Genomic DNA, 22,903 nt, shown 5'->3' with positions numbered 1-22,903 from the left:
TGGTTTTATATTTTGACCTGTAGGGATAGGTTATCAAGGATCAGGGAGAGAAAGAGGGAAGAGACGAAAGGAAAAGAGTACAGGATTGGCAGATAAAGGCTAAAATGTATGAAGCTTCACTCTGTGCTACCTGTTAACGGCGGGGCTGGGCGTCTCCCAGAAAGCAGAAAGAAACCAGGACTCAAGGCCAGAGATGAGCTTAGCCAGCGGGACATGGGAGAGTCTGAGAGGAGAGGGTAGTTTCCTGGAAAACCCCAGGTAGCTTCTGAAGTTCCAAGTGGTATAACCCATTCCATACCTTGTATATCAGGGCTCTGCATAGCAGAATCACTGGAATTCAGGAGATTTCTTTCAAATGCTCCTTAGCTCTTTCAGTGTTGGGGAACGCACAGGTTATTCATGGATGTGTTCAAATGCGAAGATCACTTATAGATGTTGTGGGGTTTTTAGTCCATAGGACTCTTAGGGGTTTACCTGGTATTCTGGGCCTCCCTGTAGGTGCCAGTTTACTAACTAGGACCTGAAAGTCTTTTTTTGGCCTGGGAAAGGCACCTGGTTGTCCCCCCCTCTCTGTGACTCTCTTTCTTAAAATTAAATTCCCTGGATTTGCTTGTTTAAAACACTTATTCTTTCTTGCAAATGTTTATGTCACATGTAGGGTCTGAGGGCTGGAATTTGCTCTGAATACAAGCTACCCTCACTGTCACTTGGTTATGGCCTAGATAGGTCAGTGATAAAGCAGCTGCAGAAGAATAAATAAAACATTTCCAAGAATGCGTAGGTTACTTTCTTTTGAATAGCTTCTGGCCTTTTTTTTTTTAATCAAATATACAGAATTTAGCTTTAAATGGCTAACCCCAGGAGTCAAAAAGTAGGGAGTATTGATTAAGGTTGTGCTGTCTTTGTGATGATAAAATTAAGGATGCATGGCCCTGGCCGGTTGGCTCAGCGGTAGAGCGTTGGCCTAGCGTGTGGAAGACCCGGGTTCGATTCCCGGCCAGGGCACACAGGAGAAGCGCCCATTTGCTTCTCCACCCCTCCGCCGCGCTTTCCTCTCTGTCTCTCTTTTCCCCTCCCGCAGCCAAGGCTCCATTGGAGCAAAGATGGCCCGGGCGCTGGGGATGGCTCCTTGGCCTCTGCCCCAGGCGCTAGAGTGGCTCTGGTCGCAATATGGCGACGCCCAGGATGGGCAGAGCATCGCCCCCTGGTGGGCAGAGCATCGCCCCTGGTGGGCGTGCCGGGTGGATCCCGGTCGGGCGCATGCGGGAGTCTGTCTGACTGTCTCTCCCTGTTTCCAGCTTCAGAAAAATGAAAAAAAAAAAAAAAATTTAAGGATGCATGGTTGAAAGGAACCTCGACTTACTATGCAAGTGCTTTTCCTCAGAAGGGTTTCTATTGTTGACCTACAGCTATTGAAATTAGTGACTTTGGAGAGAAAAAGCTGTTTCAATTTCTTCAATCTGCAGAAAGAGTGATATGTTTTTAATTAATTCACCTCATGAATTAATTGCTTTAAGTACTTAATATGAGACAGCTAAACTTATTTTTATGTTTTTGCATTCACTGAATAGAGAGCACTTATTTCTTCATGGGAAAATTTGGGTATATTTTGTAGAGATTCCAAAGCATCATGCCACCATAAATTTTTCCTCTATTTATTTGCTACTTGGTGTCTCCGAAAACAGCTCATTGGCTCTCTCCAGATATCTTTTTTTCGTCTCTCAAGTAATCTCATAACTAATTGAATTATAAAATTTTATTATTTGCCAGTGACTAACCTGGATGCTGGGAATACAGTGATGCATAAGCTCTGATCCTTGCCCTCAGAGAATTCCTTTTTGTTTTTCTTTTGTACAATAACTCATAATCAACTGAGAATGTGGCAATTTGGGAAAACAGTAGGTTAACACTTTCATGAACAATAATTTTGCTAATACATCTTTTCAGTCTCTAAAATTTTTCTCCCTTTTTTCTATATTGACATCACCAACTTGGAATAAAAATGATCAGTGCTAGAATCAAAGGGAAATGCATCATTTTCTGTGGTGAGCGTGCCATGGTCAGGTGCCAGTTGAAGTTGAACCCTGACCTACAGAGTTCTAGCCAGCATCGTCTTCTCTCGTGCTTTTTTTCTGTAAGTTTATTTTCCAGCTAGCATTAGGGTTAACTTTTTCACCATTTCTGAAATGTTCATGTGCCCAGTACTACAGTTTTCACTAGGCAAGCCACTTAGCAACAATTTCTAACAAGAATTACATTTAACCTGTTTTCTACTTCATGTTGTGAGGAGAGGCTGGGTTGTCAGAGTTTTAAAATTAAAAAAAAACTGATTTAGTGGGCAAATTAAAATATAATAGCTATGAGTATGCATATAACCCTTTTCTGTGTATATCCATTGAAAATAATTTACTTGAGAAGATACTTAGAAAGAAAAACGAAAAACTATTTTAAGTTCCTTACCAAACAGAGGTGTGGAAGAAATGGCACGTGATAAGGTGCCAGAGCATTCGTGGGCAGGCACTGTTTCAGGAAAAAATGCTCATTATACTGTGAAATCAAGAGGAAATAATTTAAAATACAAATACTTACATTTGATGCAGGCTCTCGTGACAGAATATAGTCTTTTTTCTTTTCCTCGTCTTCTTCCCTACTTCTGGCACAAACTCTGCAACAGGAGGGCCGCCCTGGAGAGGTGACTGTGGCTCTGAGACCCTTGTGTCTGATGCTGGGGCTCTAGGGGAACCTCACAGAATTCCATGGCTTCTCCCAAAAAGCACACCTGGCGCTGTGGCAGACAACAGGGGATGGGCCACCTTCCCTTCCTCCTGAGTACAAATGGGTATCTCAGAAAAAGTGGTCCCTGGCAAAATGCAGCAGGCTTTATAGACTATGTTCTGCGGTTCGAAATGAAGATTTTTCAAGATGTTAGATTTGAAAATTTTCCATTTAGTCTCACATCCCTCTGTTAGCAGATTATGAATCAGTGTATTTTAAATTAATTACCATAATTATTAATTGCACAAGGAACAGAGATAAGATTTTTGAGTGAACAATACTCTTTTTTTCCCACCTTCCCTAACTGCTCCCTTCCCCCATGCCAGCAGTTTCTGGCTATGCCCTGAGGTTGGCTCATTGCCACACTAGGGTCTTCACTGCTCCTCTGGGCCAGCAGGGTGCTCACTGTGCCCCAGAGGTCAGCACTATGTCAGTTTTCTCTGTCGTTCTGGCTAAGAGAGACCTAGGAAAGTGGAAAGGGATTAATTAGGCCCTCAAGAAATGGTCTGTTTTAAGGAAGGGTTGTCCATCTTTCTCATTTCCAGTATGGAAGGAGAAAGGGGAAAAAGGAAAGAAATATTAAATTGCTTCAAAAGACTCTTTCATTTCTATTAAGCACGATATCGATTGTTCCTTTTCCAATGGTTGCTGACAGAAAGATCAGAGGTACTCAGGCCAAGTACTAGCACTGTTTTTGTTTTTTTAAATTCTTTTTTTCTTCTCTCTTTTATTCATTTTCTGTAAAGAGGCAGATCACAGATCTGTGTAGAGTAATACAGAATTTCATTGCTTATTGGCAATCAGTGCATTTTTGTTCTGTTGCTGGTTTCAATAGCATGTTATTTTCATCTGAAAGTAGGCTGTAGACAGGTAAGAGAGTCACAGATAGCTTGTTTCCATGGTAAAACAAGCTCTGTCAGAGGAGCTTGGGAAAGGGGACTGAGCACTGGATCCTTCATTTTTCTGCACATTAAAATCTCTGAACCTATTTGATACTGAAAATGCATGTTGTCTAATGCTGACACAGTGCTGTCACAGAGTGCTCATGACACGAGCCCCATCTCTGCTTACTGCAGTGTGCAAACTTCTGGAACAGGTGTTCTTGTTCCTGTTGCTTTGTAGATACATATGTGTTTATATATTTTTTATTGCAAAAGCTTTACGGTTTCTTGTTCAAGAAAATCTATGCGAGATAGTCAGAGTAATGGCAGGGTAGGAAGCGATACCGATACATCTCCCCCAAAACTCAACAAGATCTTAAACCAGAAACAGAAAAACCTATCCTTGGAGCCTCCAGATGTTTCACAATACACCCGAAGGTATGGTCGAGCGAAAAATTGGCTAAATATATAATCAAACCCCGAAGGAAATAGGGAGTAAGAAATGCTCCGCCTTCCTCACTAACCTAAACAGGGCGGCTTTCATTGGGAACTGAGAATATAGAAACTAAGGCAGGCAAAGGGGGTGAATAGATCTAGGCCGCGGCACAAATGGCCAAACCAGGCTGTGGCACGAAGACCCAAGCCGAGGAAAAACTGTTCCTGTGGCAACCCGGGCAATACAAGCTAACACTCGTGCCAAACACAGACAAAGAAAGACAAGCGGGGCAGCCATTTTCCCCGATCCCCTGGTCCGCGCACAGATAGTGGGCGAGAGATTCCTTCCAAAGCCCCCGGAGTGGGCGCCCGTGTTATCCCACAGAGAGGCAGAGTCAGAGGCCTTTGTGTGGGCTGAAAGCGGAATCTCCAGACCGCCCCAGCGCCATGGGAAAGCCACGCATGGGGACGGAGCGAGAGCCAATTCCAACGCTGGAACTTTTCTGTGTGGGTGGGGGTTTCACTCAGAGGGTGAGGCAGCTGGCTTGATATCCTGGCCTGCACACAGATAGTGAGCGAGAGATTCCTCCGAGTGCCTCAGCAGTGCGCGCCCGTGTTATCCCACAGAGGAGCAGAGTCAGGGGCCTTTGTGTGGGCCAAAAGCGGAATCTCAGGCCGCCCCAGCGCCTTGAAAACACTGCACACAGGGACGGAGCGAGAGCCAATTCCAACGCTGGAACTTTTCCATGCCGATGGGGGTTTCACTCAGAGTGTGAGACTGCCGGCCTGATATCCTGGTCTGCGCACACAGATAGTGAGCGAGGGTTTCCTCAAAGCGCCCCGGGAGTGGGCGCCCGCCCGTGTTACCGGACAGAGTGGCAGAGCCAGAGGTCTTTGAGTGGGCGGAAGCCCCGCCTGATTATGCTAGCAGCTCTGACTGACTGAGCCTTACCCAGAGCCCTGTGCTGAGTGGAAATAGAGTGGGGAGTTGCCAGCTCTTTGAGCCTCTTACTATCCAGGCAGAGGCAGCAGCAACCCCATAGCTGGATTCTCAGGCTACTAATTGAGGAAGGAAAGACTAGGAGAGAGGCTCCAGGAACACGGACTCTCTCACTGGCGGAGCCTATAAATGCTAATGAGCCTCGACTGCCAACGAGACTAAAGCACAGTACATGACATCGCCATAGAGACTTATCAACTGCAAACCTCTACCTGAGCGTGCCAAAGGGGCAGAACCCGGGTACAGAGTCACCGACCAGGAAGAGGGAGAGAAAAGAAAAAGCAAGAAGATAACCTCTCAAAATCAAGAATAATCCGCAGACTATATAACCTATCCCATTTTATTATATTTGTTCATTTGTTTCTCTTCTCTTCATTCTTGATACTTTTTTTCTCCTCCTCTAATTTGGTCGATTAACTCTCTGCCGGTCTTACTCTCTCCTCTCCTTAAACTATACTACCCATAAGTGTTACATCTCCCATTATCTTTTCTTTCCTCTTCCTTTCTCTCTATGAGGGTTGCACTCCAAAACCCTTAACTCTCTCTCTCTCTCTCTCTCTCTCTCTCTCCTCTTTTTTCTTCTTTTAGTGGTTCCCTCTTTTTTTCTCTCTCTCTCTCTTTCTTTTCTCTCTCTCTCTTTCTTTTCTTCCTCTATATTAGTTTCTTCCTTTCTCCTTTACGTCTCCTCTCATTCAAACCTCAATAACAAACAATATCTTATCTGGGACTCAAACTTATGTTTGTGGCATTTTGGGGGGTTTTTACTTCACCTTTTTAACTCACTAGCAGTGTTTCCATCCCTGGCTCTCCATTTTATCTAGTTCTTGTTTCACTAAATACAATAGTAATTTTTTAATTTGTCCCCCCATTTTCCTGTTTCCCTCTTATTCCTCTCATCATAACTCTTAGTCAACCAACACCTAAAAGCAAATCATTTTATTCTTGACCCAAATTTTTTCCTTATTTGCTTTTTGTGGGTCCATACCCCCTTCTTTTTTCTTTTCTTTTCTTTTTTTTTTTTGCCCCTTTATTACTTTTCCCCAATTCAGGCCCTCCATTACAGGCATTGTTTGTTCTATTTAATACAATATAATTCACAGTTAACCACAAGATTTTCTCAAGAAAGAGGGGAGAGGAGAGGAGAGGAAAAAAAGAGGGGGGGGGAATAATTTCATTTTTATTTATTTATTTTTATTTTTTTATTTCATTATTAATTTTTTTTAAAAAAACAACTTCGATTTTTTATTTTTTTAACTTTTTATTCTTTATTAAATATCATTAATACTATCAACAAAACCACCCTCAGATGCCATTAAGGAAGAGAAAATCGAATATCATGGATACAAAAGAAAGAGAGGTAACACAGCTAGATGAGGAAAAATCTATGGAGAAAAAATTTAATATATTGGAAACCTTGGAGCTAAATGACAGAGAATTCAAGATAGAAATCCTAAAAATCCTCCGAGATATGCAAGAAAACACAGAAAGGCAATTTAGGGAGCTCAGAAAACAACTCAACGAACACAAAGAATATATTTCCAAGGATATTGAAACTATAAAAACAAATCAAACACAGATGAAAAACTCAATTCATGAGCTGAAAAACGAGGTAACAAGCTTAGCTAATAGAACAGGCCAGATAGAAGAGAGTATTAGTGAAATAGAAGACAAGCAACTTGAGGCACAACAGAGAGAAGAAGAAAGAGACTCAAAAATTTAAAAAAATGAGATATCCCTACAACAATTATCTGACTCCATCAAAAAGAATAACATAAGAATAATAGGTATATCAGAGGGAGAAGAGAGAGAAAATGGAATGGAGAACATACTCAAACAAATAATAGATGAGAACTTCCCAAGCCTGTGGAAAGAACTAAAGCCTCAAATTCAAGAAGCAAACAGAACTCTTGAGTTTTCTTAACCCCAACAAACCTACTCCAAGGCACATCATAATGAAATTGGCACAAACCAACGGCAAAGAAAAAATTCTCAAGGCAGCCAGGGAAAAGAAGAATATAACATATAAAGGAAGGCCCATTAGATTATCATCAGATTTCTCAGCAGAAACTCTACAAGCTAGAAGAGAGTGGACCCCAATATTTAAAGTCCTGAAAGAGAGGAACTTTCAGCCACGAATACTATACCCATCAAAGCTATCCTTCAAATATGAAGGAGAAATAAAAACATTCACAGATACAGAAAAGATGAGGGAATTTATCATCAGAAAACCCCCACTCCAGGAATTACTAAAGGGGGTTCTCCAATCAGATACAAAGAACAAAAAAAAACAAAGCCACAAGTAAAAGCTCCAAGAAGAACACAATAAACCAAATTTAAACTGTGACAACAACAAAAAGAAAGGGGGGGGAAAGGATGGAGATTAACAGTAGCAAAGGATGATGGAGTGCAAAAGTACTCACAAGATAATGCGCTACAATGAACAGGGTAGGAACCCTTTTCATTACTTAAAGGTAACCAGCATTGAAAAACCCACCACAGAAGCACATGAGATAAAAAAGATAGCAACAGAGGAAAGATGTATGGAATACAACCAAATAAAAACAAAAGATAGAAAAACGAAAGAGAAGGATCAAACGAGACACAAAACTAACAGAAAGCAATCTATAAAATGGCAATAGGGAACTCACAAGTATCAATAATTACACTAAATGTAAACTGATTAAACTCACCAATAAAAAGGCACAGAGTAGCAGAATGGATTAAAAAGAAAATCTATGCATCTGAATACAGTCTCACAGCACAATATTGTAATAAAAACAACATTTTTTGCTAAATCAATAATAGGAGTTGATTTTTTTCCAGGATGCCCCCACAAATTATATAATACTACCATAAGAATGGGCAAATTGAGGAGCCTGGTTGTCTAATCTAGTCTAGAATTGGCATGATCCATATTTCTTTTCTTTGTTCTTTTCTTTTTTCTTTTTGTTCAAGTGAGAGGAAGAGAGATAGAGAGACAGACTCCTGCATGTGCCCCAATCGGGATCCACCCTGCAACCCTATCTGGGGTCAATGCTCTGCCTGTCTTGGGCCATGCTCGTATCAGAGCTATTTTTAGCACCTCAGGCAGAGGTTCCACGGAGTCATCCTCAGTGCTTGGGGCCAATGCACTTGAATTAATAGAGCCATAGCTGCAGGAGGAAAAGAGAGAGAGATAAGGGTAGGGGGAGAAGCAGATGGGCACTGCTCCTGTGTGCTCTGACCGGAAATTGAACCCAGGACTTCTACTCGCTAGGCTGACACTCTACAACTAAACCAATCAACCAGGGCACTTTTCTTTGTTCTTAACCTAAATTTCTCTTCCCTGATTGGGGTAACAAAATGGCCTGTTCTCTGAATAATAAGAAAACTGTCATCTTCTACTGAGAAGTGACAGGTGGTATTGGCAGAGATCTCCTAATTCCTATGCCCTATTCAGAATGGCTTAGCTCTTCTGTACTAATACCTGTAAGGGGTTTTATTCCCTTTCATGATTTATCTGTTCTGTATTTTCTGTCTCCTACTAATTCATACCTCATCAGGAAGAAAAAAAACACATTTACCCAACCATTATTCTTCCTTGAGTTGTTTTATAATGTCAGTGCAGTCCTATTTTCAGATTCTAAGTCCAAAAGCTAATTTTTTAAGGGTGTGAATCTGTCTAGACTAAAGTTTCAAAGTAGCACTGGAATATATAGAGAAAATATAATGTTCTTAGCAGTGCTATTTATAAACATAAAGAGATAATTTATGTCATAGGACCAGTGATCAATGCTGAAAGCATATATGGGTAAGTAGATAACCTCTTAAGTGCTGGTTTTAGTCTGTTCTTTTGAAAATAAATAAATAAAATAAAAGATTGTTTTTCAAAAAAGATAGCATTAAAGATGATGGTAAGAGTCCTAGGTGAACTCACAAAGACTGTCTAACCCTCACTGAGCTTGAGTCCCAGACTTCCCTGAGCACTGCCTGGTGGGCAGTGGGGTGGGTAGGTGGTGGGACAAGCCGTACTGGTGTCCACAAAACCTCCAACCCACCCTACTTTAGGCTTTGTGGATTCTCCTCTTGAAGAATGCTTTAGGTCAAACCATTTTTCCTACAGCCCAGCCCATGATTAGGCCACTATCTTGCTAAAAAACAAACAAACAAACAAACAAAAAATGACCTTCAGTGAGGTCCCAGAGACAACCGAATAGAGACAGGACTTTGTGTCCTGCCCAGCTGCTCTCAACACACCTTTCTAGCCATCATCAGATATTTTCCTCCCCCAACTGGAGTATGCCTGGGCTCAGACCCACATTACCAGGCATAATGACATGCTCCTGTCTCCCTTCCACTCTGCCTGTGGTTCATGTTTGTCCTCAGGACTCAGCCCCAGTGTGACCGCTGTGAAGGCATCCCAAAGCTCAGGTCACATGCTTGTCCTCTCCTCAGACATCTCATAGCACTCTAAATCTATTTTTCATGCATTGCTTTCTTTCTGTTCCTTATTCACTCAACAAATAGCACAAGCCGGCACTGTAGTTCTGTTGTTTCTTAGGTCATATATCAACACTTGTCTTTGAAGGGGATGAACAGTCTCCATTCTAGAACATGTGTGTGTGTATAGCCTTCAACATTTTTTATAATAATTCTGAGAGCACTAACTACAGTGTTCTGTTACTTAGAAAACATTAAAGACTCTCTGGCTGAAATTAGCCATGTGGTGCCAAATATGATCATTATAACTTGATTTTATAACTTGACCAAGACATTCATAAGGTAGATGGCAATAAAATGGGAAGAAACAAGCTAAATATATATATATAATTTTAATTTTAAGGCCAAGAGAAAACATGGAATGCTAAATAATAGAAAACACATAATTTTGAGGTTAGTACTTCTGCAAGTTGTCTATCGAGGCTTCCGTGAGCAGCATTCCTGCCTCCTGGTTGTAACCAGACATTTTTCATGGCGTTCTGTTTAATTTGCCATGTGTGCCTGACATAGTGATGTTTAAAGAACATTATGGGCTAACAGAAGGCCTTGTATTTTTAATCTTATGCTGAAGAGCCACTAATAAAAGCAATGCAAAATTCACTTTAAGCACAAACATCTTCTTGTGATTAAGTATCTAAAGCTTTAATACTTAGTTTGTGAAGTTTTCAGAAATCATTTATAATTCTCATTGTGGAAGTTACTGAAGAGCCATATTCTCTTCACTGTGCACCTTCTCCCATTTAAATGGAACCTGGCACGCAGAAATTCAACTTTTTATTATTTGGTGACTATTTGAATTATAGGAGATTTTTTTTTTTCCCTTACAAAATGATTCACAGTAGTTTCTCTTAAGTCAGGACTTGAAAACAAACTCCATTATTTCATTTCTTCTAAGAAGGTTTGGCCTCTTGATATATCCTTTTGGGTCCACAGTTTTCATTGTGTGTGGAGCTGAGGTCACTAGACACTCCAGGAGTCCTGGGCCTTTTTTTCTCTGAAAACACTCCTTCGGAGGCAATTGTGACAGCCCCTCCCTTCACTATGAATTCCACACGTCGAAAATCACATTCAAATATCACTCACAGCCCTGCTGCTGGTCCCAGCTCCGTTCCTTCTGCTCATAGTGCCCTGGTCCCCTGGTCACCAGGCTTCATTCCTGCGCTCGAAACAGCCTTAACCCCCTGAAACTGCCCCTGGGTATTGTGACCACGGCTCTGCCAGCAAAGCAGCTCGACCATATCTTCTTTTTTTCTGTTGGAGAAGTGATGTGTAGGATACAGAGAAGTTGATTCAGGCCAGCTCCATTTAAATAGGGCCCCTAGCCCTAGCCCTTACCCTAACCCTAACCTCTGTCTTCTGGATTCTGAGGCTATATCCTTGCTCTTGGTAGGAAATCAATTAGCAATGTTTGCCGTGGTAGAGAAATAGAACTAACACCTATGCCACAAATTGCAGCAAGTTGTAGTGAATGAAGCCTGGGATGTTGAAATTAAGGAGACCTGGATTTCATCATTGGCTTTGAAGCTTTACTGTTTGGTCGTGGGCAAGTCATTTACCCTCACTGGGCCATAGTTTCCTCATGAGTTAAACTGGGGTCACAGGTAAATTTGAAATGAATTGAACTGAATAAAACTGAACTAGTATTTATTAAATAGTTCCTGTACATAAAGAAAAATCTAAATTTTTTTGTTGATCGTCATGAGGAACAGATAATAGGTATTACCCTTCCAAGTATTCTACAAAAGGTAAATGTTCTATTATGTTCAATTGCTCCTGCCAGTGCCCACACTTAGGCTCTTACCCCCTTTCTCCGGAACAGTGAGCGTTCTCCCTATTTTCGCACACAAACAAATGCTCCCTCGAAAACACTGTTCTGTAGGCTGAAGAGAGGCATTGACCGCCGCACGCCTCAGTTTCTAAGCCTCTGTGACAGGCAGCGTTCCCTCCCGGCCACACGTCTCCCGGCGTCCTAGTCCCAGCCCAGCATCCTCCTCCACTGCACGGTGAGCAGTGGGGGCCTCGGAGAAGTGGGAGCAGGGCCCAGAGGAGCGGCTGAGAAAAGGTGGAGATGGAGGGCCAAGGAGGGGCCGCTCTTGACTGCCTATCTGCCTGTCTCTCTTTTCAAGTTTGCCTCCGCTGCCATCCCCACAGCCACGCCACCTCTCCGTCTTATCTTTTCCTACTCACGTCTCCTCTGTTTTATCTGTATTTTCGCCTCCCTATTTAAACCATAATGTGGTGCTGAGATATATTTTTATAACCTGCTGTGTTTACTGAATTTGTTCTATGTCCTCTGTGTTTAATTTTACAAGTAGGAAAGAACATTTCCTTATTTCTTGATCTTCACTCACTCAATACCTTTCTTTAAAAAAATAAGATATACTTTGTTGAGTTTTTGTTTTTGCTGAATTTAATTTTTTTTCCTGTGGCTTGAGGATTCTTATCAAAGAAAAAGTTCCCTGCACTTGTTTAAAATAGTGGATTTGACTTGTACATTTAAATGATCATTAACAGATTTTAGATTTTTGCACACCTTTCTCCATCCAGTACAGCGGAGGTTCTCAGCAGGGGGCTGCTGTGCCACCCAGGGGACATTTGGCAATGTGTAGAGACATTTTTGCTTGTCACTATCAGGTGTGGGAGGTACTGTTACTTGCTGTGGCATTTGGTTTAGCAGAGGCCAGGGACACTGCTAAACACCCTCACCCAGAGGACAGCTCCTGCAACGAAGGGTCATCTGGCCCAAGATGTCAGTAGTGCCAACATCAAAAAACCCTGCGAAGGCCTGACCTGTGGTGGCACAGTGGGATAAAGTGTCGACCTGGAACACTGAGGTCGCCGGTTCGAAACCTTGGGCTTGCCTGGTCAAGGCACATATGGGAGTTGATGCTTCCTGCTCCTCCCCCTTCTCTCTCTCTCTGTCTCTCTCTCTCACTCCTCTCTCTCTAAAAAAATCAATAAATAAAATATTAAAAAAAAACCCTGCCAAAAATAGGGTAAGCCTGCACAAAGTTCAGAAAACTTGAGAATAATTTCTGTATAATTGTGTATTTATTTGAACCTAAAATCTCCTAGAGCTAAAGAAACTGGCTTTTACTCTCCCCTATAACCACACTTCTTTGGTCATACATTCTATTACCCAAATTATCTAGATATGGCCACTGCTAAGATTCAGTGATTTCTTCTTTCTTATTTATTTTAGCATTACTTTATTTCAATTCTTGTTATATCATTTTCCATGATGTCATGTTCTCATAAAAAAATTTTTAGAGAAAAAAAATTTAGTAAGTATATTTAACACAATTTATTATAGAAACTCAAGGTATTTTTTTTATGGTTTTTATAAATGACATTTACAAAAATACCTGTCAAGTTGTTCTTTAGGAATTTGACTATAAAATTTGCTAGGTATTTATTCCAATGTTCATTTTTCACAAATCTCAACACATATGAGGTAAATTTCACAGAGAAAGGACCTGTGATATAGAATAATGAGTGCATCTTTTATAGCATCCTCCTATTGTCCTTATTTATATATGCATTTTTTCAAAATTATTACTTTAGATATTCATTGGTTTTCTTCCCCACCTTGTCAGTCCTCATAAGCTTCCAAGATTTTTAAGTTATGGGCTGATGATCACATGAGCAGAGTGATCAGTTATGAAGACAGACTGCACCTTAACAGAGTTCAGTATTGTAGTTAACATGTGCACAAGTTACTTCAACACCTATCTAATGATTTACAGATTCATTACTGTGCTGCCTGGTAATTAGGCATGTAGTAAGCAGTTCAGAGAAATGACCATAATTAGTATTCTTTCTTAATGGCCAAAACATGTTTTTATAGGTCCCCCGCGCCCCCGCTCCCTGCTAAGTGAGTTCTGTAGTATCTGCAGTGAGTGCCAGTGGCGACATTTCCCTCATACAGGTCTGTGCACACATTTGGTACTTTAATTGTTTTCTTTCTGTCACACACACTTTTTCACACCAACACCTACTTATGTGAAAGACTGGGGTACACAGGTTGCCCTGCCTCTCGTATTATTGTCCTGAGAATATTAGGAAGAAAGAAATGATTGGGGCCCTAGCTGGTTGGCTCAGTGATAGAGTGTCAGCCCAGTGTATAAATGTACTGGGCTCGATTTCCGGTCAGAGCACACAGGAGAAGCACCCATCTGCTTCTCCACCCTCCCCTTCTTGTTTCTCTCTTTCTCTCTTCTCCCCTCCTGCAGCCAAGGCTTGGTGGAGTGAGTTGACCCCGGGAGCTGAGGATGGCTTCATGGCCTCGCCTCAGGTACTAAAATAGCTTGGTTGTTGAGCAACAGAGCAACAGTCCCAGATAGGCAGAGCATCGCCCCATAGGGGCTTGCCAGGTGGGGTGCATGAAGGAGTCTTTCTCTCTGATTCTGCTTCTCACACACACACAAAGGCAATGATTGGGAGATGACGCTAATATCTCCTCTTTCAATCGCCATTTTGATAATATGATTGAAAACATCGTTCTTGTTTGGGAAAAGGGAAGCCATGAACTGGAACCCAAGATATACCTCAGTGTCAGTTACTGTATTTTCATGGCTCCCCATACACAGAGTATCACTTTCTGTCTATAACTTAAGGAAGTAAAACATCATATTCTAAAGCACAAGAACTTAAAGGTATCACTAGACTGTGGCACACAGACAAAATGGCCCCAGTGGTCACACCAGCCAAGAGCTACCCATTCACACATAGACAAGTTTTCAAATTATAACTCACAATTCTTCTTTAAACCAATCAGACTGCACTAATTTTTTTCCTTCACTGTTGTTGCAGACGTGCTACCATATTTGTGTTATGTGAGTGAGACTACAGTCAGCTTGAATTCTCATTATTTATTAATGAAATCTTCTTTGTAGAGGAAACATTTACTGCTAAGGTTTCCTCTCATTTGTTAGGAAGAGAAAATTTTTCAGACGTTTCTATTTACACACAGACTCACAAGACCTAATTAAATACTTCTCAAGCTTTTAGGGTAATGAGAAATGTGTTTCATTTCTCTTACAAAGCTTTTCCTGGAAAACTGGGCTGGGACTGCTATTTAACTGACAAGTGAAGAGATATATTACCATGGCTGGCTTTTGTAGGATGAGACACCTGTAGGCATTCTGTAGTTTCAAGAAATAATCTTGTACCTGTAATTGGAACTGATTTAGGCTTTCATAGACCTTAATTGTATGTTCAGCGTTGGCCTTGGAAGCAGTGATAGAAGTGAATTAAAGGAAAATCAAACTAAAAGAAAAGAGTCAGACTAATCAGCTACATCTTGTGCCTTGTGCTGTTTAAGATCATATATTTTATATAAGGTAATGTAATGTTTTTATATATGTATTTGAAGCCCTCTACAATAAAAATAATTTTGGCTGTTGCTGATGTAGCTGGTCTCTGAATTCTTAGTGAAATTTTATTATAAACAAAGAAATTAAGAGTAAAAACTAGGATGTTTAAACTATAGTAACCCAATCCTCTAAGGACTTAAGTGTCAAATACAATTTTATCAGTTACACTCTTCTTTCTTATGTTTGTACACTCCCTTTTTTTAGGTGAGAGGAGGGGAGACAGTAAGGCAGACTCCTGTATGCACCCTGACTAGAATCCACCTGGCAACCCCCATCTGGGCTGATGCTTGAGTACAGAGCTATTTTTAGCACCTGACAATGATGCACTCGTACCAGCTGGTTATCCTCAGTGCCCAGGGCTGACCCTTGAACCAATCAAGCCACTGGCTGCAGAAGGGAAAGAGGAAGAGAAAAGGGGGAGAGGGAAGGGAAGAGAAGCAGATGGTCATTTCTCATGTGTACCTTGACTAGGAATTGAACCCAGGATGTCCATATGCTGGGCTGAGGCTCTATACACTGAGCCACTGGCCAGGGCCAATGCGCTTTTATAGTACTTCCTTAATTGAGTTTATCATTGTTTTCAGTTTTGTTTTATTTTCAGGTAGATGACTTAGAATTTCCATGTTTTTCTTACATAAGAAAGAAGACTTACCTACTTACTGCCAACCATACCCACCAACAACATTCCCCAATTAGTTAATGACAAAAGTTAGTTGATGTAGTACTAACTTTTGTACTACATTAAAAATGTGTTTAGTTTGGGCCCTGGCTGGCTAGCTCAATGGTAGAGCATCGGCCAGGCATGTGAAAGTCCCGGGTTCGAATCCTGGCCAGGGCACAGAGGAGAAACACCCATTTGCTCTTCAAGACTTTGTCAGAGTTGTTCATGTGTCTAGAAGATAGAGATGGAGTTTTATTCTTCTTTGAATATCTGTAGTGCCTGGCACATGATAGATGCTCAAATATTTGTCAAATAAATGAATTAATGAATAAATTTGGAGGGGGGTTGTGAATGAACAGTAAGACTATTTAAAGTCCTTCTGGCAAAGCTCTCTGCCCCTTCCCCTTCCTTTGTCTTGCCTGGTGAAGTCCCTGCGCCCCTGGCAGCAGTTCAGACCGCCTGAAAGAAACTGCTAAGAGAGGGTAGATGTCCTTGTTTTGACTTTTATGTATTCATTCAGCATTTATTAAAAGAGTACTCCTGGGCCTCTAACTATGTGTTGAGACCTGACTTTCCATCTCAAAACCGAGTTTCACTACCACACTGCTGAAAATTGTGTTGCCTGTCATGCACTGTCATGATTTAACTTGTTTTAGTTGGGTCTCCTACCTCCTCTGACATATTGGGAGCTTTCCGTTTATCTTTCCAGCCAAGCAACATTTCTTTATGCTAGAATCACCAAATGAACAGAGGAAAGTCCTGAGGTACAGTGTGTCCGTAAAGTCATGGTACACTTTTGACCGGTCACAGGAAAGCAACAAAAGATGATAGAATTGTGAAATCTACACCAAATAAAAGGAAAACTCTCCCAGTTTCATACCTATTCAGTGCAGTTCGATGTGGGCTCACGCACAGATTTTTTAGGGCTCCTTAGGTATAGCCTCTATAGACTTGTCACTGACTGATAGCCTACCAGAACGGGGTTTCTCCACCAAACTGCCAGTTTTCTTCAACTGCTTATCCCACTGAGTAATGTTATTCCTATGTGGTGGCGCTTCATTATAAACGAGCCGATATTCACGTTGCATTTTGGTCACGGATTTGAATTTAGCAAGCCACAGAACACACTGAACTTTGCTCTGTACCGTCCACATCTTGACTGGCATGGCCGTGGTCTGCTCCGCTGTATACATGGTGTTATGTCATCATCTGTGCATGCCCACATGCTGCCACATCATCCTACAGAAACTGGGAGGGTTTTCCTTTTATTTGGTGCATATTTCACATCTCTATCATCTTTTGTTGCTTTCCTGTGACCGGTCAAAAGTGCACCATGACTTTACGAACACACTGTAGTTATCAGGAGGGGCTACCAGACAGTGCTGCCTGTGTGGGACAGGGAGATGAGATGTGGATGCAGCAGAAACGGCCCCTGTTAGTAAGATAGTTGACTGTCCCCTTGCCATAGGAGAATACCTTTATATGGCCAAGATGGTCTATGCTCTTCATGGGTGATCAACTCTTCTGAGGACACAGTCTGTATCCTGGAACTTTTTGTGAGGTCCTCCACAATACATGATATAATTTGTTTAATTGTCTGATCACTTTCTGTTAGATACTAACTGCTATCTATCTAATGTTTTTCTAAGTTCAAGGCCTGGAACACCTCACACAAATAGATTAGTAAGTGGGATTGAAAAACTTAACAAATGTTTCACCAGATATGTATCTTAAGGATGAGTCCATGGAATTAAATTAGTTTTAGATTTTTTTGCTCATCACTAGCTCATTTCAGATTGGTGCCAAGAGAGAAAGGCGGTTCACCTTGACTTTGACACATATACTACGGCTTAAGAATTTAATGATGAAGGTAACAGCCATTAAAAGCTGCCAGAAATAGGCCCTGGCTGGTTGGCTCAGTGGTAGAGCGTCGGCCTGTCGTGCAGAAGTCCCGGGTTCGATTCCCGGCCAGGGCACACAGAAGAAGCGCCCATTTGCTTCTCCACCCCTCCCCCTCTCCTTCCTCTCTGTCTCTCTCTTCCCCTCCCGCAGCGAGGCTCCACTGGAGCAAGGATGGCCCGGGCACTGGGGATGGCTCCTTGGCCTCTGCCCCAGGCGCTGGAGTGGCTCTGGTCGCAACAGAGCGATGCCCCAGAGGGGCAGAGCATCGCCCCCTGGTGGGCAGACCGTCGCCCCCTGGTGGGCGTGCCGGGTGGATCCCGGTCGGGCGCATGCGGGAGTCTGTCTGTCTCTCCCATTTCCAGCTTCAGAAAAATACAAAAAAAAAAAAAAAGCTGCCAGAAATAATGTTATAAATCTCTATAGTTGTTCTTTGTATTGTGTTTGAATGAAAGATCTTAAAGAATAAAAATGTATAAAGCAAAAGAATAAAATCTAAATAATCATTGTAGGTATTGTGATTGAATAACATGTTGGGTCACATTCCCCTCAGTAAGAGGAGCACATTAGAGCATAAACGTCTCATAAGGTATGTCCCAGCTGGTACCAGGCAAGCTAAATTTCCTTGACCCATTAAAGGCGATTATTTACCTTCTGCTGAAATCCACACTGTAGTGTTATGAGAGCATCCACAATGAAGCAGAGTGGATTAATCCCAGGGATCAGAAGAATAACAAAACGTGAGGAGAGAAGGTTGGGAGATCTTCATTTGCCCTGTCCTTACCCCAGTCAAGAGGATCTGAGAAAGAAAAGAGGGCAGATTACACTAAACAAAAAGCGAGAAAGACTTGCAGAGATAGCCTGACCAGGCGGTGGCACAGTGGATAGAGCGTCAGACTGGGTTGCAGAGGACCCAGGTTCGAGACCCAAAGGTCGCCAGCTTGAGCGCAGGCTCATCTGGTTTGAGCAAGGCTCACCAGCTTGGACCCAAGGTCGCTGGCTCGAGCAAGGGGTTACTTGGTCTGCTGTAGCCCCACGGTCAAGGCACATATGAGAAAGCAATCAATGAACAACTAAGGTGTCACAATGAAAAACTGATGATTGATGCCTCTCATCTCTCTCTGTTCCTGTCTGTCTGTCCCTCTCTATCCCTCTCTCTGACTCTCTCTCTGTCTCTGTTAAAAAAAAAAAAAAAAAAGACTTGCAGAGATGAACCCACTGAAAACCTGTTTCCTAATGAAGTTGTTCCCTAGTAGGTACAGAGATGCTGAGGACCATGCAGTGACCAACCACAGTGACTTATTTTGCACACAGCTCTATTCAAAACTCACCACATTCTCATAATTTAATTTTTGTAACAGCTTTATTGAGATAAGAATCACGTACCGTACAATTAACTCATTAAAATGTCTGACTCAGTGGTTCTTTCATATATTCATAGAATTGTGTATCACTATGATCAAGTTTAGAAAATTATTACCTCCATTAGCAATCCCACAGTTTTTATTCAAATAAACCTAGGTTTATAATGCAGTCACTTTGTCTTACAAAAGTAATGTGATTGTTAGATAGCTCTTCCAAGGAAATGGCAACTTTAAGGGTTGAAAATTTAAAATATAATCCACTTTGGCCTTTAGAAACATTTATATGATTTTTAAAAATTTTTATAAAATTCAACATTTTGTACACACATACATATACATACATATATGCCTGTGTGTGCATGCTTATATAGACACTGACATTTTATGAGACACCCAAGAAATAAACAGTGGTTACAACCACTCTGTGGTGCGGAACAGAAATTTAAAGGAAGAGGGGAGAGACATTTTTAACTTTGTACCCTTCTTTTCTGTTTTCTAAAATTTTTAAATTTTATAAGTTTTAAGAGCATTTTCTCATTTAAAAAGCAACATTTGTATAATAAAGAAAATTGGGAATGCAGAAAAATTATATGCAATCTTTTGACCTGGGAGAAAAACTGCTCTTATAAACTTATTCAAAAATATCCTTTTAAAACATTTCTTTGTGTACATGTACACACTATATTCTGTCTTATAATCTACTTTTTTCATTTATAAACATCCCATATCATTAAATATTCTTTTACAGTACTTTTTAAATGAATGTATCTTTATTCATGGTACAGCTAGGATAGGCTGTTAGTGCAATTTCTCTTCATTTCCCTCCATAAATTGACAAAAAAAGGGGAGGGGGTTGGGAGAAGGCAGTAATCAAGATAGTGAGAGTTTTATAAAAATAAAAATGTTATATATGCAGATAGGATAGTGAATCAAGGAATCAAAAGCCAACTCTCTTCTTTAAAAATAATCTCACCCAGTATTTTTAAAATTGTTGAAGGAATGAATCAGAATCATAGGATGTCTTCCACTACATTCCTAGAAAAATTAACAAATAATTAAATAATTACAAAGAGAAAAAATTTTAAAAAGTCAGTAAGTCATCAGCTGCATCCAACAAAGAAGAGCAAGTTTAGTTCATAAACTTTAAAAAGTGGTCACCACAGAAAGACCCAGAAAATTCTAGTGCAGCACAGCATTGCATAGCTTCTAAATGCCAACTTGAAATGTATTGTTTTCTTTTAACTTTTTTATACTGTTTAAATTTTTATAATGGATATATTTCATCTTAATAAAATAATAAATCCATTATAAAGCATTTTAAAAGATTAATTTCCAAATAAAGTTGGAAATTATGCATTAAATGTTTACATTTTGTGAGTATAAATATGTTTTCTAAGTGGAGCACAATAGACCTCACTAAAATTTTGTAGTTTCTAAAAGACTATTGTGTTCAGTATATTCTCTCTTAGCTTCAATGTTTTAGATTTATTTAGTGTTTATCAGGTACATGATGTGCCAGGAAGGATGAGGAGAACAAGATTAGTTATCTGTTTTGTTTTGTTTTTAACAAGAACAGATTTATAAAAATTAATTAAATAGACTTCTACTAATACTTTTGGAAAGGAAAAAATAATCCTCTCTGTAATCGAATGTCTTTAAATATGTCTTGGCATTTTCCTCTCTGTTTTGGAAATAGAAAGCCAAATTCATGATGAAAATACAACATTGCAGTTTATTGCCACAATCTACTGAAATCATTTAGTGAATTCTTTTTGCAGAGATAACTACCTTGTGGACTGCAGTAATGATTCATTTATTTGATGGCAGGGCCCAAATACAAATAGAATATCATGATTTCAGGCGGCTTCCCCACAAGTCAACCATAATGCCTCCCTTCTAACTGGACCCTTTCAGGGAAAGACCACAATCACTCCAAAATCCTGTATACTGTCATATATTAGATAGATGCCTTTATATGACTACAATATTTATTAGCCTTGAAATACTATAACCTAGGGACTTACATAAGTACTGCACAGGGAATTCATTTCAAGCCACATTTGACCACTTGTTTTAAAGGTGATCTTCAGACAGGTTTAAGAGAAATAAATCAAGTTTTCAACCCACAATCTGCTTTCTTCTAATAAAAAGGAAAAGAAAAGAGGCTCTAAATGCTTCTAACATTTTTTCTTCTTTTCTTCCCTTTAGAGCAGATGATTAATCACATTTAGCCAGAGATGTAATTTAATGTCTGTCGTTTGGAATAGATAGGAGAGTAGATAAATGGCACATGAAGAGAATACTTTAAAATTAAACTAAACAACTGATTTTTTTAGGCAGTTGATGCGAAGGATACTTCTCATTGAAAGGAAAGCAAGTAAGAAGGAAACATGCGAAACAGCATAATAAATATACTTTTTGGCAAAAGTGAGGAAAGAAAATTTCAAGTTTTCAGAGTAAGATATGGAGAATTACCCACAAATATCAATTCACTCTTAAAATGTCTCCCTTACATGGATGTGAAAGAATTTAGAAAGCAGAATTTGTTTAGAAATTTGTTTGACCCAGGAACTCTATGTCATTCCTAATTTTACATTCCCTATATCTGTGTGCATATTTTTCTCTAAAGGCTTCTACATATTTGTACTTGTGAAGCCAGTAGGCACGGCCACCATCACAGCAGCCTGGCCCATGCAGGTTCGCATTGGATTCGGACAGTCGGTAAAGAAACAATGGAGCGAAAAACTGGTGGGCCATCATCTTTAATCCTAGCTTGCACCCAGCAGGCAAGTCAAAACACACAATGGGCTCCAAAACCTACTCATTCAGTGCTCACAAAGCTACTGACTTACCCGAGTTTCCTAGAATCAAAGGTTTCTAGCCCACCAGACTTATTCACCTCTGTTCCCCATCTCCTTCTCTCTGCACAAACTGGTTTCTCCCTAAGCACTCCACCATCTTGACTGCTTCTCCTGGCCTCCTCCACGTGGCCTTTCTCTGCTCTGCTCTCTAATGCTAATCTCAGGAACTGAGAGAGCAAGCTCCCGTTCTGCCCCCACTTTATAGTGTAGAAATCAAAACCTTTAATCCAATATACAAAATAGGGAAGTCTCTAATACAAAACCACTTATCTGAGTCATGATGGGATTGCACCACCCCACATCAAAAAGGGTGGGGAAAGCTTAGTCCTAAAACTGAGCCCCAAGCTACAAGGATCCTGCCTGCCCACAACCTGCCCCCAACACACATTAATATCACCTGGGTGACAGGCTTCCATGTGGGCAGCACCATCTTTAACAAAGTGAGCATAATATATTTTATCTGCCCAACAGTACTGATAGAACTCTTCCCTTAACAAATAACCTAGGTGTAAGACACAAGTGATCCAAGTATGCTATGACATCACTTTCTGGATGATTTTTCTCAGGTTTCATGGATTAAGACACTGGAAATTTTGTTTTAGAAACGATAATGGCCTCTCCCCAAATTCCCATTTCCTTGTCATTTTTCCTTACACAGATTTTTCCTCCTAAGAATTGACTTATTTGAAGCAAAGTTAAAGGAGAAAGTTGAGAAGCTAATAGAGCATTGCTAGTCATAAACAATAAACTGCCAGCTACTTCTCCAGCAAAATGGGGTTATTTGGGAACAACAAAGGACTGAAACTAGGGATATGTGGTCTAATCCTCAATCACATGCAAGTCAAGAGACACAAAGGAGAGAAATGCTCTTTTACAGACTGGGGAGGGGCTGTTGTAAATGAAATATTCATTGGAGGAAACTGAAAGTTGGATGTAAAGTGACTTTTCATTGGCTGAGTTCTGACAGCCTCTTATTGGCAGAGCTGTTACTGGGCAAGGAGGAATCTTCCTTCCCTTTCCATAGTAAAGTATTATCACTTCCTGTCTGAGAGGCAAGGTACATCTCTTCCTGTAGGGGCTCCGTACAGTGCTCTGATTGACAGGTGCAGGAGACAGTTCTCTCATCTAGCTTCCTGACTCTATTTTAAATGAGGTTTTTGCCTACTCATTTTA

The 22,903-nt window shown here is 40.7% G+C and overlaps 1 protein-coding gene and 1 non-coding gene across 6 annotated transcripts in view; both read left to right on the top strand.

Moving 5' to 3' along the window:
- The window catches only part of DCLK1 (doublecortin like kinase 1), a 400,808-nt gene that overhangs the window by 239,232 nt on the left and 138,673 nt on the right, over positions 1–22,903 (top strand). The window lies entirely within an intron of this gene.
- On the top strand, positions 17,507–17,582 carry TRNAD-GUC (transfer RNA aspartic acid (anticodon GUC)). The gene has a single exon. It is a non-coding gene; the product is annotated as a tRNA-Asp (tRNA).

This window comes from Saccopteryx bilineata, chromosome 6, assembly GCF_036850765.1.
Source record: "Saccopteryx bilineata isolate mSacBil1 chromosome 6, mSacBil1_pri_phased_curated, whole genome shotgun sequence".
Taxonomy (NCBI): Eukaryota; Metazoa; Chordata; class Mammalia; order Chiroptera; family Emballonuridae; genus Saccopteryx; species Saccopteryx bilineata.
The sequence above is the reverse complement of the archived record's forward strand: the minus strand, read 5'-3'. Positions and strand labels throughout refer to the sequence as shown.